This window comes from Corvus kubaryi, unplaced genomic scaffold (assembly GCF_017639235.1).
Source record: "Corvus kubaryi isolate FWS band 111438036 unplaced genomic scaffold, C.kubaryi_AGA036_p1.0 76, whole genome shotgun sequence".
Classification (NCBI taxonomy): Eukaryota; Metazoa; Chordata; class Aves; order Passeriformes; family Corvidae; genus Corvus; species Corvus kubaryi.
Window position 1 is genome coordinate 11,756,925 of NW_024582063.1, and position 13,606 is coordinate 11,770,530.

The 13,606-nt window shown below is 39.5% G+C and overlaps 1 long non-coding RNA gene across 10 annotated transcripts in view; it reads left to right on the forward strand.

Moving 5' to 3' along the window:
* Positions 1–396: 396 nt before the first annotated feature.
* LOC121675824 overlaps positions 397–13,606 on the forward strand; it is a 114,650-nt gene continuing 101,440 nt past the window's right edge. For 3 of the 10 annotated variants that reach the window (XR_006020238.1, XR_006020233.1, XR_006020235.1), the window contains exon 1: positions 397–527. This is a non-coding gene — a long non-coding RNA (uncharacterized LOC121675824). The remainder of the gene's footprint in view (positions 528–13,606) is intronic. The other 7 variants (XR_006020230.1, XR_006020236.1, XR_006020231.1 and 4 more) reach the window with 4 other exon arrangements.

Here is a 13,606-nt window from a genome sequence, read left to right on the forward strand (position 1 = left end):
AAATGTTCTTAATTTACAGCGTGTGAAAGTTGCAGTGAATGCACACAACAGAGGATGTCAAAGTGACACTTCAGGGAAAGATGCAGTTAAGGCAGTGCTAAGTTACTTCTAAATAGGATTAATCATTTATTAAAGTTCAAAGCTTGTCAGAGCATTGGGGCAAGCATATGATGACTTGTTGCTGTCCAAAAGTAACTAGTGGACTGGAGTCGTGACTCTAAAAATTTCTATGATATACCTTACTACAGTGCAGTAAATGATGAACTTAAAACACTAAGCAGGGTGAGTGATTCAGTTCAAGGCAAAGAACTTGGCTTGGCAACTGTTGCACAAAGCCTGCTTGGGCTGTTAATTAGTGCTTGCATTGTAATAGAGCTGTGGAGTCACAGGCCCTGTACAGAGCTGTAGGCAGGGGGTGCGGGTGCTGGGGCCGGCCCTGCCCTAGAGCTTGCACAGCTTCAGCCCACAAGATGTGGGAACAAATCGGTCTTGCAGGGGACAGTACATCCAGAGAGGTCTCAGAACAGGTAGGTGGCATTCTTTGGAAAGGGACCTGCAGCCCTGATGCCTGGAGTAGTGCCAGCTGTTTCCCACTGGTGGAGTGAAAACTTTGATCTTCTTCGCGATCTTGAATTTCGCGGTAGATACACGCACAGGAACACAAACAACAGCTGGCACCTGAGCTTTTGGGAAAAACTCAGGTCCTAGGTTCTCTCCGTGCTGGGTGTCTCTGTGCTGGCAAAGTAGCTCAGGAAATCATACAGTGAAGAAAATTATTCTTTTTGTGACATGATTATGTACTCCAGAAACATAATTGCCCACGAGCCCTACTTTGTGGCGCACGCTGCACAAGCACCCAGAGATAACTCTGAAGAGGGAAACCCTGTTGGTTTACAGTGTCTATTGACAGGAGCAGAGTTCAGGAGAGCTGGGCTCAGTCACACCCCACCCAACTCAAACACAACCCTTAGTCACTCACCTTTACACTGTGTGAGATGTATCAGCCCTGGCACTTCTCTAGTTCTTCAGTGGATGCTGATGCTTATGCCTGTATCTTAGTACTTTCAGAGAGGGAATAATTCCCACAAGAAATTCGAATGCAATAACTTGTCTGGAAAGGCAATTTGTCAGAATTTTCAGAAAAAGTGGGAAAGGTGAATGTTTGGGTTTGAATTTTCTTGTCCATCTGTGAAATGTCTTAAACTTTTGGTAGCTTCAGAAATAGTACTGATTGAATATTACCTGCTTTGAGACTGGGGAGTTAAAATAACCATTCACCATTTTTCCTGAAAATTAGATAAATGTATCATGCCTTTTGTAAGTGTGTCTAAATTTTACATAGTTTTGCATCTTCGAGCTCAGTCTTGGTTGTCCTTAGACCCATGAGGAATAGCATGTGATTTTCTCTTCTTCAGCCATGCAGGGCTGTGAAGTCTTTATTTTCAGACACAGCAGGAAAAAATATTGAAGCATCTGATTTGCCAGACTTCCATGGTAAAGACCAGAGCTGCATAAAGGGCTAAGCATCCTGTCACATTGTGTCTCAGTGTTTCCTACATAGTAGAATCCACAACATAAAGTTCAGTGCCACTGACACAGACAGAATTATATGTTTCAGAATAGAATCTGACAATATTCAGGTCCAGGGGAAAGAGTAATCTATGGATCCTGGCAGGCCATGATAAAGAGAAGCATGTGTTTCAAATTTAGCCCCACTTCTGTACTTACAGCTGAGCACTAAAGTGTTTTTTCAGCCATTTTAAAGGAGGAGCGTGTGAAAGTGGACAGAAGAACAGTTAATCATATCTGGATGTTAAAACCAGAAGTTAATTTGTATGTGACTTCTGGTCCAGGATTCAAGCCACGTCTTTTGTTATGTTAAATGGCTTCATCATCCCCATGAGAAACTGCTGAAGAGAGCTGAAAGAAGTTTATGTATGATGGGGAAAACTTAACTTCTCTTACATCTTTCCTATGCCCTTTATGGTTAATGTAAAGAGTCCATTAATTCACACGTATGCTTTTGGTTTCTAGGGGAAAAGTGGTTGTGATTAAAAAATTGCCGTCTACTCTTATAGTTTAATTTCCTCTGTCTTTCTCAGATGAGACCAAAAACTGGAAAGAGTATGGATGGCTCAAACAATTTAGCTTAAAACAAAACAGAACAGCCACAAATCTCTGTCTTCCCCTTATGCTGATCTGCTCTGGAAGGCTTTGGTCCTCTGTGCAGGGCTGGTTTTTCTCCTTACTCATTGCTTGCATTTTGACAGGATTGGTGTGTCCTGAGCTCACAGGTCTCCACAGCTTCCAGAGTAAGTTGACCACAGAGGGAAAAGCCCACATCTTGCATAAAGCTCTTCACAGTCTGTGCTGAGGAAGCCCCACAGGTGTTAAATGTCAGACAAAGGTACAAGCCTGCACTTCCTGGGAGGCAGGACAGGAAAGCGGAGAGATCACATGGTGAATTGGTGAGGCTGGCTGCCTGCAGGAGGACACAGGGTGTCTTCTGGACAAACCTGCTGCTGTGGGAGAAAACTGTCAGGCCAGTAGTACCCTTGGAGGTCTTCAGACTAGGCCAGTTAAGGAGGAGCAACTCTGCTCTTGCCAGCAGGCCAAGTGACACCAGGACCATTTAGGTAATGTCTAATTGGGTGTTTAAACTGATTAAGTTGCACCTGAACTCTAAAGAAGACCAATTTTTCCCTTTTATTTCTAAAGTTCATCCATTGGAGCAGATGCAGCTTGTATGGGGCTGTCTGTTCCCTTGCACAGCAGACGTGTGTGCAGCAGCAGGGTTTGCTCCTGCCTGTGCTCTGCCAAGGCATGTGATCCCTCAGTAAAAAGCAGGGCGGTGCAGTGGTATCCTTGGAGGGAGAGGAGCTTGCTGGGATGCTGCTCAGGGCATTGGAGGGGGGAATCATAGGGATTGGAGAGCCAGCTCTGACTCAGAGGCAGCTGTGAGGAACAGGGAGCAGACAGGGCTTGGAGTAGATGGGGTGACCCCGAGGGGACTGGGCACTGCTGCTACTAAAAGTAACCTGGCTGTGTGTAACCAAGCACCACCGCCCTAAGGTCCCACCTGTGTGGGCACAGCTGTTGAAAAAAGAGCTGCATGTAAACTCTTACCTCTTCTGTCCTGTCAGATCCAATTATTTGGAAGGGGTTATACTTAAAGAGCTAACTTTCTAGATTTCATTATCTTGTTTTATTCTTTTAGTTCAAAAGGTTTTCAGTCTCTTTGGGTAAACAACCTCCAAGGGAAAAACATGGATACAGCTAGCTTCAAAACTGGCTGGCCCAATGTCTCATCATAAAGTACTATAATGTGATATGCCCTTTTGTACCCTCCTTAAAATTACTTCATGCTCTCCAGTGCGTGTTTGTGCAAAAGCAAGCCTTTTGAAGCCAGAAACCTGTAAAAATGAATTCTACAATTAAAATAAAAATTGCCAGTGTAAAAGTAAGACACCCTTAGTAAGGACAAAGCCAAAGCTGCTCTGGGGTGTTTATAATCTGAATGTTATCAAGAACTGAAATCTGCCATTAGCAATATAAGCAGGCTGGCTCTCATGTCATTTCAGTACCTTATTAAGGACTATTCTTATTGACTGGACTAGGGTTATGCCTGAGGTAAAATATTTTTCAAGATAAGAATGAATATGCAAAGTCATGCTTTTAATGGTTTCTAAAATTTCATCACTACACTGTTTATGTTTATAATTACCCCATTGACACCCTTTAAATGTCCCCAGTAAAATGTGGTATAAGCTTTTAAGATTCCCCAAGTAAACATTTAAATGGATCTATAATAAAGAACTCCAAAGACAGGGAGTTTTAGAGAAGCCATTATTTAGCACTGATTTTACTGTTGGAGGTTCTGAAGTGGACCTAGTTTTTCCAAGACAATTGCTGTGCATTTTTATGGAGTTTTGATAAGCTGACATTTAACCAGCTGGCTCTTAAAATATCTTTGCACCGTACAGGTGTGTACGGTAATCCTGGAGGGAAGATGGACAAGAAGAACAATTACAGGATTTCTCTTTTCCCCTTCATTTCCCCCTCCCTTGCCACTCCTGCTTTTGCCCAAGAGGAAAAAGCATCACATTTCGGGTCCTAGGAAGTCACACTTGCCCTGTTTGTTCTCTGATAGAGGCCTATAAACAGAGACATTCAGTCTGTAAACAAGTCAAGCTTACAAAGTGACTGAAAGATAACAGTCCCCCATCTAGCAGTGGGAGAGGAGGGAGGGAGCAGGGGGAGGGATGATAGAGAGGCTGCAATAAAAACAGGAAGGTTTCTGTTGGTTCTCTTGAAGTTAGTGGTTAAAAACATCAAAGCGTGGTGCGTGTTTTTTTCAGCCAGACTGCTGTGTCACTTTATAATTCTTCATAAAGCAGCCATCCAGCCACTAACATACTGCAACTGTTAGTGTGAGCTGTGCTTTGATTTAGAGGAACTGGATCCTGCTCCAGGCATGTTAAGCTGAGGAATCTCTTGTAGGTTTTCTTGGCATGCTGTGTGCCATTGAAGAAACTATAACTTTTCAGAGCTGCTAATTGCAAGCTGTTCAGGAATTTTTCCTTCCATTAAAAAAAAAACAAACCTCTCACAAATAAATTGTGCCCCCCTTCTCACTCACTCCCCAAACTCAAATAATTTTCCCAGGCTCTGAAGTGTTCAGAATTTCCTACGTTGAAATTTAAAGTGGAAAAGAAGATGGCAGTGGAAAGGAAGAAAAAACAGCTATACCATATGTATCATAGCAAAATATACATATTCTCAGCTTGGTTCTAAGAAATATAAATTATTCAGCAGCTGCTTCAACAGAGAGATATTTTAAAAGTTCAAAGCCAGCACAGTACATCAGTTCTCTTAGATGGGGGAAGGTATTTTGTTCTCCAAAAACAAGTGATCCAGAAAATGGCATGGAGCTCGTCTGCCTTGGAAAAGCAGCCAAATAGAGATAGATGGGAAGAGGAGCAAAGAAGGGCAGGAGGATTCAGAGTTGAAAGAGCAGCTGCATTGTTCTGAGAGGGGAACAGTGAACTTTGCTGTAAACAGTGTTGGAAGCTTCTCTGCAGAGTGCTGCAGAGAAGCCACTCTGGTTTATTATTGCTCAAAAAGCTGACTTACACTGAACAGATTTTGGGTTCAGCTTTAGCACAGGAAGAAGAAAGCAATAACAATTCTGTACGTAGAGAGCAGTCAGACCAGAGCCAGCCTTTGGCCTGTACTAGAGCAGCTTGTCTGAGGTTGGAGGCCAGGTTTTTAATAGCTTTCCTCCAAGGGAATAGCTGCTGCAAGATTTTCCACTCCTGTAGGGATTACTTGTGTAGGAGGTGTTGCCACAGTTGGGAGGAGGAGGGAAGGCAAATGTTCTAGATGGAGGAAATGATTGGTGCTGATGTGCTCTGTTACCAGATATGATAGGTAAAATTCCATGTCTGGATGATGATTTAAATTTCCTCCAGCTGGAAATCGGGATTTTAACTTCCCTCCTTCACTACTGATCAAAGCTAGCAAGCACTCTCAGCAGTGGTGAAGCTGCAGTAGAAATTTAGAATGCAGGTCAGCAGTGCAGAGCTCATTCAGGGGACATGTATTCCACAAGTTTCCAGGTACAGGCAGAATTTGAACAGGCCACCAGTTGCACCCACAAATTGAGACACTTGAAAAATTCTTTCCTCTGGCATATCTTAATGATACCCACAGTTCAGTACTTAAATGGATAATTAGTGATTTTGCTAAGCCTTTTCTAAAGGATGTACCTCCTTTTATTTTCTTGGCTTTTTAATATTAAGCACATCTTGCACATAATTCTTTTTGAAGGGGAAATTTGTTTCTCCTTGTAGTTTTTAACAACCAAAAAAAAAAGAAGCTAACTTAAACTTATGGATCACTTCGGGTGAACCTGTCCTTTGATAAAGTGCTGATGCTTCCTTCCAAAATGTATATTCATTTTATATTATCAGCTGTTTTAAAAGAGTCTGCTCCAAATAATGAGCTATAGTAATATGAATGCAGCTTTTGTCTTTAGCACATAATAAATCAAAAGATCTGCAAAATTTTTCGGTAAAATCACTTATGAGTGGTAATATACTACAAGAAAGACCTGCAATCATCCTCTGTCCAAGCTTTCATTTATATCAACTTAAATTGAGACTTTGCTTTTAACTGGTGGGATATGTTCCTAAAGTACTGCACAGGCCCTTAAAGGTGAATGTGTGTGCACCCACGCAGGCAAACGTGTGAAAAAATAGATGGGTAAATGTAAGTTGAAAAGCATTCCTTTTTGGGAACCTCAAAAGGTTTAAGTGTTGGTTCTTCAAGAAAGTGGATGTGTCAGGAGCTCATTGTGAGAGACCATGGAAACTTCTTGAGTTCAAGCCAAATTTCTTGTACATATACACATAATAATGTTTTAGCAACTTACGCAAGCTGCGCAAAGGGGCTGTGGAAAATGAGAGCTGAGGTTGCCTGCAATTTAGAGATTTTGGTTGGTTTTTCTCTTCCCTGTAGAAGTTTGCCGGCAACAAGAAAAACTTGACCGAATAATGAAACAAAGTATTTACAAACATCTATCAGACCAAAGCCTCAGAGTTACTTACAAGGTATCAGTGCCTCTTTCTGTTTGCTTTTTGTGTACATTTATATGCGTGACTTTGTGTTTGGAAGACCATCCATGACTGAGAAATTCCAAAAGCCTTACATGAATAAATATGAGCAAATGTTCATCAGATATTCATACCATGAGTGGCTTGCTCAGTTCTTGTGCCTGCTTTTCAAAGCTTGTTGTCCATTTCGAGCAGACAAAACACAAAATAAATTTGAGGATTTAGGTTTTGTTAATAAGTACCTAGGATTTACAAGGATGCTTTTCTGGACATTTTGGACCTTCTAAAATGTATTAATGGGATACATTCATAGCAACATAAGTAGCAAATGTATTGAACTTCATTTAAGTTCTTTCGTGAATAAACTCTGTTTTCTCCTGGTAGTTCACACCTATGTTGGACCACAAGTAGCTCAGAATATTTAAAGGTAACTTGAGTATGTTGGATGCCTCAGAAATCTGCTGTATTATAGGTAGCTGGGATCCAAGAATCCAATTTTTTTTCTACATGTTAGCCTGGGGTTTTGTTTTTTTGTGGTTTTTTTTTTTGTTTTTTTGTTTGTTTGTTTTGTTTTGTTTTGTTTTGTTTTTTAATTATTCTGAGCCAGATCAGTACCATAGAGTTCAAGAAGTGTTTGGAAAACGCTCTCAGGCTTAAGGTGTGATTCTTGGGGCTGTCCTGAGCAGGGCCAGGAGTTGGATTTGGTGATCCTTGTGAGTTCCTTCCAACTCAGGGTAATATTCAGTTATAATTCTATGAACAGCCATGAAAGCTTTCTTCAGAAAGAACTATTAGCTGTAAGTTTAGGTGGTGCTAAACCTATAGGTATTGTGAAAATCCTAACTGCTGTAGTTTCTATAGAAATGTGAGTGCTAGGAAAGCCATTGAAATTAACAAGGACCTTTCTAATGTTTTAAATTTACTTTAATTTGGACTGCACATGTATTATTGACAGAAGATCTCATTTTTCTCATGTGTTGCATACTCTGTTGAGTCTCCTCACCCCTGAATTGGATGCCTTTGGGTGCAGCTGACAAGGCTACTGTGCTGAGAGCCAAGGCATGCTTTCCACCAAGCTTGCATGGAAATCCACAGACTTCAGATAAGCTAAGGGAACACCAGCACAAATTTTCACGTGTAAAACTAATCCACAGAGTATTTGGAAAATCTGTGGCACCTGAGCTCTTGGATAAAAGCAAGATCCCATGTGTGATTATTCAGGAAAAGATATTGTGACCGAACAAAAGTTTTTGATACTCTGATGAAACTTATTTCTTACTTAGACACCTGCATCAGCAAGCACATTTTTCTTCACTCTTTTCATATACTGAAAATATATATATGTGTGTGTGTATTCTGGTTATTATTTTTATAATTAGCATACAACAAACAAGAACAGTAATTATTATTATTAAGAAACTGATGGGTTAGCACATGTTTTTCTTGTTTGTGAGCTTGATCTGTAAGACAGCACAAAATAATAACAGTGTCAATTCAGAAAGGTGAGCTGGTTTCTCAGCAGGCATAGAAGAGAACAGAGAGGGCTCTATGGTTTGATTTCATCTCAGTGAAAGCCTGGAGAGCTGTGGATTTTATGTGGCCAGAGCTCGGCAGAACAGAGCTTTGTCTTGATAACTCAAAATGACTAGATCATGCCTGGTAGTTGGTCCTGGAAACCTGACCCTTGTCACAGGCTGACTACATCAATTTGCAGTAGATTGATGATGTATAGACTGTGGGTGCCCCAGGGGAGACCCAAGAAAGGCCTGAGAAACATTGTATTGTTAATCCATACCCCTCATTAGCTTCTGCTGTGCCGGATTTCAACTAGCTGGCAAGGCTAAAGGAGCTGGAGGCAGAATGTGGCGTTGTCTGGCATTGTTATTGTTGGTTGCCTTTTGAATGAAAGGATGTTTTAAAATACCTTTTCTCCAAAGTTTAATACATCAAAACTGGCAGGATTCTTTATTTTCCTCTCTACCCCTCTTGTCAAGTGCCTGGAATTCCTAGATTTTCTTTGTATATTGATTTAGCACTCTCCCCTTAACAGCCCGAGCTTTATCTCTTCCTGATAAAGTCTCTCTATATCCTTTCCCAAGTAGTGGCAGGCAAATTATATACGCTGTAATCAATTTACATTTCGCTATCATTCGTCAGTTCGGCCGATGCCCATAGAGGCTGCAGCCCAGCCTTCAGGGTTTCTTTATGTACTTCAGGATGTGTTGCTTAACCATTTCTGCTCAGTGCACTGCAAGGTTTTGATTTGAAGGAGGCTATGGTTTCAAAGGCGGGTTCCATCAAACAGCAACATCTTTGTCAGACTTCAACAGAACTAACCTTAACTGCCAAGGAAGTTTTGACTGCCATCATAAAAATGTTTGATTAGTGTTAATAATTTATTAAATTGGTTTGTCCTGACACTGCCAACATGTTGGAAATCTCTCAACCATTAAAACATTAACAGAGGCTGTAATACAATGCTCCTTCTGTTCTACGTTTTATTTCAAGACCACATTCTTATGAGCCTGGTTCTGTGGTGTTCCAATATGCTCTCATTAGGACTGCATTAAAAGATGAAATATGACAAATATTTAAAAAGTGTGGGAATATAGAGTAAAACATGGCGGGTGTACTTTTGTGGGCAACTCTGCTGCGATTAAATTTTCGCAAAGCAAGCCTGTTTTTGCAATATGGGGAAATAAAATTACCAGGCAAGAAATTTGCTGAAACAGACCCAATATGTTTGATTGCTTCATCCAACCTCCTAAAATACATAAGCTTAGTTCGAATTTCTACTAAAATGGGAAAGCTGATATTGGACCTGCTTATGCTGAAGTATGTTGTACAAGAAACAAAGTGCTATTTGAGAAAAGTATTAACGCCTTGAGAATATATTGATCAAATTTTTATTTGATAGTTTACGTCTGCACTTGAATGGCTGGTGGTGGGAGCTCTCCTGTGTTCCACCAGAAACACCTGTTTTGGATCACGCAGTCTCAGGAATTGCATGTAACATATTCCATATAAAATGCCATTTAAACAATAACAACAGTTTGGTTTATTTTCGAACTGGAAAGATGATAACTGAAATGGAGGCTCAGTTTATCCCTTGCAATTTGCTGATAATATCAGTTATCAGAAATTAATTAAGTAATTCCTTTTTTTTCCTCTGCTTGGTAGCCATGTAGGAGCTCCAACATTGTCTCAAATGTGTAGACTGGTGTTGCATGCTGAGTAAGTTAAGCACAGAGATCTTAGCAAGTGAAAGGAAAACCTTCATTTCCATATATCCCAGTTAGGAATATACACTGAGAACAGTTTCAATACCTACGCTTGAAATTTAATCCAAGGTTTTAAAACTTTGGGATTGAACTGTTCTATAATTATTCATAATAGCTGGACTGGTCCCCTCTCAACTCTTCTCTTTATGGTACCTGAAACACTATGATGGGCACTTTAGTGAAAGGTGTATTTTATTTTACAAGAGGAAGTAATCTACCCTGGTCATACATGTATGCTTTAAACTCCATGTGTTTTCAAATTAAAAGAAAATCCTTTAGGCAAGGCTTGCTAGTTTTAAGGCACTCAGCTGTGTGGAGTAAAGATCTGAAATAATTGACCTTGAGTCAGAGGACTGATTTACAGTGAGGTCTATTAGAATACAAGTTGGCCTTTCTTTCATTTAGTCTCCACTGCTTTCTCCTTTCTGTAATGCGCAGAGTAACGTGATGGAAATGATTACCATAGATTAGCCTTTTGCAGTTTTCTGAATTTAAGAACATCATTCTTAATAAACAAACAACACTGTTAATGCTAATTTGTTTTAGAATGTACTATGCCTTGTAAGATGTTGGCAAGAACTTAACAGCAAGAGTACATGAAAATGTAGAAAATAATCAATTGTTTCAACATCAGACAATCATAATCCATCAACTCAATAAATTCCCAAAAGACGTGTCAAATACATGAGTGTTTGGGGAACAGACTGAGTGCAAACATAAAATTGTGTCTCTGCAACTGTCAGGAACAGACTTAAACTTGATTTTTTTTTATGCTGTTGTTTGTAATTTTTTCCTAATTATTTGCTCTGTTAGTAATGAAAATTGTTGAATGTTCTGAAATCTCAACAGTTCTATATTTTTTAATTACAACATGAAGATAAGAGGAACAAGTGACTACTGTGTGATGTGAGATATTTTAATATGGGGCTTCAAATGCTCCAGTTCTTGGCTGGAGTGGGATAAATGAAGACAAGAACTTTTAATAAGTGCCAAGAAATTTCCATCTTATTAAGAGCATCCTCAGTTCCTCCTGAGAATATGTTTGCTGTGTGTAAGTGATCTGTGAGTTTTCCCAGACTGTAAACCAAAGGCTGTATTTTTCCTGTGCATTAAACATGATCTGATGTTCATGGTTAATGCATTTTATTTGTGGTTAATACATTTCCATACTTTTTTTCCCCAAAATGAAGAGGGTTGGAAAATTTTGAATTAAGTCCATAAACTAATTATTTTTCATTCCAATGTTGTTTCTTTTGTAATAGAACTCCTGACTCAGTGCTTTTGTAAATGGCCTGCAGTTACATGACCCTGATTGTGGTCTAATGAGGGCTGGAGGGTGCCTCTTAGATGATGCTGGAAAATTAAAGGGACCTTTTTCCTCTAGCTTTTCAAACTAATTATTCTCTGATTTTACATGAGAACAATCCTTATATATATATGTTGAAATCCTTTTCATTCAATGGCACTCTTTTCCTGTCCTCAGCTTTGATGTAGTGCCCATGCTTACAAAAAGGCTATGTTAGGGGAACAGTGGCTGATAGATCCCACCGTGGTCCTAGCAGTTAAACAGTGAGTTCACATAGGGCAGTGTGAATGAACTGGAACTCAACAGAGGAAGAGAATCTCTGCTCTGTTCAAAACAAAGCCATGCTTTTCATCTCCAGTTATTTGCATCTATCTTTTGCCCATATTTCCATTATTTAAAACAGTACAGTTAGTAAGGGGCCCACAAACACCTCTGACCCACTTCTCTGCTTATGTCCTGTGACTCGATGCTTGAGTTGATATTGCCTGTTTCCTGTATCTCTGGTCTTAGTCTGTGTGCCTTTGGTGACTTAGCTTAGCCTTCTGTTGCACTGGCTAGTTCCACAGAAGCTCTCTAAAACTAGCTATAAGCAAAATGAGTAGTCTGCTTTTTTTCACTGCCTTTCGCCAAGAGCTACAACATCATGTTAACACTTCTGACCAGTCACAACGCTAACAAAAAGAACTATTGGCCACATACCTGGTAGTTCAAAGCAGTGTGTTAGAATACTACTTCCTTATGGTTAGCTTTGCCCAGCATTGTCCTGGAAAATTAGAGAGTCTAGTGCTCAAGTTCCTCCACTAAGATATGTAATCTCCAGATCACTGCAACAGAACAAATCGTGTCAGTAATCCTGTATGTTGCTCTGACACAATTTCCACTAGAGGAGAGATTCTTCAGTTATTAGATTAATAAATGTGCACTGTTTAGTTATTGAAAATATTTGTCTGATACTGGAGTCCAAGAGTATGTTGGATAAAAAAAAAATAACCCCAAAAAACCCAAACAATCCAACCCTTAGAAATGCAAACTGAAGATGAAATTTCACTAGCTCAAAGCTAGCAAAATTTTTAACTCTTAGCTTGCCTCATTGTGAAACATAAAAAACCAGTAGGCAGAACAATTCAATACAGAAACTGCAACCCTGCACAAGACAAAGCAAGAGCATGTGAAAGATAGGATGGCTCAAGACTGCTCATGAGGTATTAAATAAATAACAACATAGAATTAAAAGTATCAACAAGGCCAGCCTCTATTTAAATAATACAGGAGTAATGAAAATCCATCTTAGAGAAGATCTATTTCAAAGATAGTTTTAAAAATAGAACAGCAGACAAAAGGGAAAGCAATGACATCTGAAAGTAAGAAACCCAGGCTGGAGAATTAAGATGTAGGAATGAGACAACATTAAGTATAGATCTTGTTGTTTGTGACAAGCAAAAGCTCTGCTTAGTGTGTTGTGTTGTTTTGTTTTCTAGTGCAGTAAGGTTATTTATTCCAACCTGTTGTAAGTCTGGATTCATATGTCTTGTTATCTCTGTAGCTTTTTGTATTTCTAGATGCGAATTTAACTGCATGACCAGTAAAAAGCCACCAGACAAGGTGGTTGTGAATCAGTATCAATGTCTTCCTCAGTCACAGTTCCCTTGCCACTTAGGAGGTTTAATATTTCCAAATGCAAATATTGGATGTTTCATTATTCACAAAGCCTTCAAGTTGTTTGGGTCAGTCTTTTGTGCTTTTGTGTTGTCTTTGTTTTTTTCTACTTGCCTTCATTAATGTTTTGCATCAAGAGCTAGTCAGAAAAAATAGAAATGTAGCAGATGAGTATTTTCTTACCCATATCCAAGCAAATTCTCCAGAGAGTAGTGTCTTTCTTTTAAACTGTGATTAAAATTTCCTTGCCAATGGAGGCAGAAAGAGCCAAGGTAGACAAGAATCCACAATTTTACCCTGTTTCTTCATAAAGATTCGTGTCTGATAGCTGGTGTGGTGGAGTGTTACATGAGTATATCTTGCAGAGTTCAGGAATGAAAGCTGTTCCACCAATAGTCAATATTTAGCTATGATTATTTAAGTTGCACTGGTATTACATGGGTGCCTTTAACAGGAAAGGATGAACTTTGTCCTTTCTAGTAAAGATGTTATCTTTATTAGAATATCCCTCAGAGCTGGTGCATCTCTGTGCCTGTCCTTTCATATGCAGCTGCATTTTGCCTGTCGGAAAGCTCTGTAGCATCAGCAAACAATTTTGTTGCTTGTTTTGGTTTGTTGCTTGTTGTTTGTTTTTTTAATAATTTTTTTTTTAATTACTTCAAAGCCTTTTCTTTCTCCCCTTTACTCCAACTCACAACTGTGAATCACTTTCTGGTGCCCCAGCTAAAGGAAGTTTCTTCAGAGATATA